Source organism: Lycium ferocissimum, chromosome 12 (assembly GCF_029784015.1).
Source record: "Lycium ferocissimum isolate CSIRO_LF1 chromosome 12, AGI_CSIRO_Lferr_CH_V1, whole genome shotgun sequence".
Taxonomy (NCBI): Eukaryota; Viridiplantae; Streptophyta; class Magnoliopsida; order Solanales; family Solanaceae; genus Lycium; species Lycium ferocissimum.
The window spans coordinates 21,196,451-21,200,622 of record NC_081353.1 but is presented as its reverse complement, the minus strand read 5'-3'; the positions used below and the strand labels follow the sequence as shown (position 1 = coordinate 21,200,622).

The following is a 4,172-nucleotide window of genomic DNA, read 5'->3' as shown; positions in this document are numbered from 1 at the left end:
CCCGTACTCTGTCACATACGTGGGTTCGTTTTCCGAGCTAGTTTTCTAGAGTAGTATTTTTGAATCTGTTTGTTAAAACCATAATCAGATAAAAATGTTACTCAGCAACTGAAAACCATTTTAGAATTGATTTAAAAATAAAGAAATGTATAACTATCTTCTTGCAATAAAGGAAGTTACTGTAATGCTTTTTGTATGCTTACTATACAACCACTCAGAGTAGAATGAACTGCGTCCATATGATGCATTACAAGATATTTTGAGACAATCAACTTGTTTGACTCCAAAGTCTCCTTCTGTCAAGACTTTCACTAGTACTCTCCTAATTTTTTTTAATCCTTTCAGCCATCATCTGTTCTACTAACAGATTGTGTAGCCATGGAAATAAAGAATAATCATTCGTTCCTAGTACTTTTTGTGCTCTTTTTATGCTTCACTCTCAACAGTGATCTCTGTCTCGGAGGGGACACCATTTCTGTGAATAAATCTCTTTCATTTGGCCAAACAATTATCTCTTCAGGTGGGAACTTTGAGCTTGGTTTCTTCAGTCCAGGTAACTCTTCCAAATATTACATAGGCATATGGTACAAGAATATTGCATTGCAAACTGCAGTTTGGGTAGCAAATAGGGAGAAACCACTTCAATATGGTGCTGCTAACTTGACAATTATTCAAGGCAACTTGGTGCTTCTCGATAGATTTCAAGGCTTTGTTTGGTCAACACATATTGCTAAGAGTACAACTCCAGATAATTCAGTCATAGCAGTTCTTCATGATGATGGAAATTTGATTTTGAGTGATTTATCAAATTCATCAAAACCCTTACTACTTTGGCAAAGTTTTGACTACCAAACAGATACATTTTTGCCTGGTGCTAAGCTTGGATATGACAAACTTACACAAAGAAAACAGGTTCTAATTTCATGGAAGAATTTGAGCGATCCAGCACCAGGATTGTTTTCCCTGGAACTAGACCCAAAACATAATCAATTTGTTATAAAATGGAATAGGACTACACAGTATTGGGCAAGTGGTCCATGGAATGGCCAAACGTTCAGCTCAATCCCTGAGATGAGGTTAAACTACATATACGATTACAGCTATACCGATAATGAGAACGAGTCATATTTTACATATTCCCGTTATAATACTAATAGCACAATCATATCAAGATTGATCATGAATGTCTCGGGGCAAATTATGCAACTAGCATGGTTGAGTGGTTACATTGATTGGAATCTATTCTGGGCTCAACCAAGTGACCATTGTGAGGTTTACGCTAAATGTGGGGCATTTGGAGTATGCGATAATGCTAATGCATCCTGCAATTGTTTGAGCGGTTTCAGGCCAAGTTCAGATTGAGAATGGAATTCTAATGATTACACTGGTGGCTGTGTAAGAGACAAAAAGGTGAAGTGTAATGCAACTACTAAAGACAAGGATAGTTTCTGGATGAATTCAATTATGACATTACCTGCTTCTCAAGATACTAATATCACAGTTAGGGAAGCCTCGCAGTGTAGATCTACTTGTTTCAACAATTGCTCTTGCACTGCTTATACTTATGAAGGTTCCGGTACCTGTTCAATTTGGATAGGGGATCTGTACAATCTGCGACAACTCAGCATAAATGAAACGGGACGGCCTATCTTTGTCAGACGTGGCTCACTAGAAGGTTAGAATAGCATAGTATAACTTAGCTTGATTCTTTATTTCATTATGGTAAAAAGCACTATGTTGTGGACAGAATTCCTTATTAACGTTAGCAATAATTCTCCTTTTGCTTTTCCTATGTGAGGAGTTAGTTGAGCAGAGTAAAAATTAACGACAGGTTCCGAGGTCGACCGAAGATTTGCATCAAGTCCTTCAAGATAGATGTTATATATATCTGACTTGTTTTTGGCTCTCTACTTTCAGCTCAAACTAAAGCTAAGAAATCGATGAAGATAAAGGCTATCCTTTCATCCATAACAGCTTTGATGTTTGTACTCATAGGCTGCTTTAGCTACATTTGCTATAGAAGAAGAATGACAAATAGAGCAGGTATTTGCTGAATTAATCTTTTCTTTCACTCTGGAAGATATTTTTCTTTTAGGACTTAATTCCAAAGGTCATTCTTAATCCAATTAAGGTAATGAGGTCTTTTTTTCTTCTTCTTTTTCCCCGCATTCTATTTCATATAGAAGAAAAGGTACTGAAGGGGCACAAATATCTCACTGGCACAAAGTTGAAGGAGAAGCAAAAGTATTGATGAATGAAAACAGTGATGACGTCATTGATGTTCCATACTTTCACTTGGAGACCATTTTGGCTGCTACAGACAACTTCTCAAATGCAAATAAGCTCGGACAAGGAGGATTTGGTCCTGTTTACAAGGTTAAAATTTCCTCCTTACACCTCTGCGGACTGGTACAGCCGCATTCACCTATAATAATGAGATGAAAAACTTGTCGCAGGGTATCTTTCCAGGCAAAAAAGAAATTGCAGTGAAAAGGTTATCTAGTCATTCAGGACAAGGCATAGATGAATTTAAGAACGAAGTGACTCTAATTGCAAAACTTCAACACAGAAATCTGGTCAGGCTTCTGGGCTATTGCATCAAAGCAAAGGAACAAATTTTACTATATGAATATATGCCAAATAAGAGTTTAGATGCATTCATATTTGGTAAGATTTATTCTCAAGCTCCTATACTATTTACAAGATTTAATCTTGTTAATTGATGTCATCTACTCGTTGTCATGATAATTATGCAAGATCGAAAATTTTGCAAATTATTGGATTGAAAGAAGCGATATGACATCATATTGGGCATTGCGCGAGGTCTTGCTTATCTTCACCACGATTCACGATTGCGGATCATTCACAGAGATTTAAAAACTGGTAACATTTTATTAGATGAGGAGATGAATCCCAAGATTTCAGACTTTGGCTTGGCAAGGATTGTTGAAGGAAAAAGAACAGAAGCAAATACAAACAGAGTAGTGGGGACCTAGTAAGTATAACATCCCTTCCTATCATTTTTTTTCTTGCAAATGATCCTAATTATAATGGGTGTTTTGTTTTTTCTTTTTTGTATTTGTAAAAATACTTAGTATACCTAACACTTTTTCCACATGGTGTGATCTAGTGGTTATATGTCCCCTGAATATGCATCAGATGGACTGTTTTCCATCAAGTCCGATGTATTCAGTTTCGGAGTAGTCGTACTTGGATAATCAGTGGAAGAAAGAACACAGGATTTTACCAATCAGAAGAAGTGTTAAACTTGTTAGGTTATGTAAGTGCAGAAACTCAACCGTACATCCTATTGATCCTTGTGGCTAGTCTTGATATCTAATTGAAAGTTATCACAGGCATGGCGATTGTGGATAGAAGAAATGGCAATACAATTAACAGGGAAGTCATTACTTGAATCATGCAATAGAAGTGAAGTGATAAAGTGTATCAATGTCGCACTCTTGTGTGTCGAAGAAGATTCAAATGCTAGTCCTAACATGTCAGATGTCATTGTAATGTTGGTCGGGGAAGGTATGAGTCTTCCAAGACCTAAACGACCAGCTTTTGTGATAAGAACACACACGTCTAGCACCTCGTCTACTCCATCCAAAGTCTCTAACAATCAAGTGACAATTACAGCAGAAGAAGGACGATAGCAATGATGTGAGATCATCTTAATCAGACATTTATATATGATACAATTTTGTAATTTTTTCCTGCAGACTTTCGAAGCACTAGCTGAAACTAGGTCTTAAAGTGGAGCGATATTATATTGTTTCATCCTATTTGTCTCCTTATGCGAGCTTTCCGAAAGCATAGATACTTGGTTCTTAAAAAATATGGCTTTCATGAAAATTCTCCGAATATCAAAATAATCTTATGCATAATTGTTATTTTGTTGTTTGGACAGGTAACCTTCCACGTAATAAATCAAACGAACATGAAATACTTCTTTATCGTAGTAACAAGAAATCCCAAATCGCTCTTTTTAGAAAAAAAGGAAAAGGGTCAGATTTGCCCTTGTATTCTTACAAATAAGCTATATTTGCCCTTCATTATACTTTCTTAATATATTTTTCCGTGTCATACAATTTTAGGGCCGTATTTGCCTTTATACTCTAAAAAAAAAAAAAATCATATTTATCCTTACTCCGTTAAATCTCATTTCCCAC

At 36.2% G+C, this 4,172-nt stretch overlaps 1 pseudogene; it reads left to right on the top strand.

The window, feature by feature from the left end:
• Positions 1-263: 263 nt before the first annotated feature.
• Positions 264-3,904, top strand: LOC132039109 (G-type lectin S-receptor-like serine/threonine-protein kinase At4g27290; annotated as a pseudogene).
• The last annotated feature ends 268 nt before the right edge of the window (positions 3,905-4,172 follow it).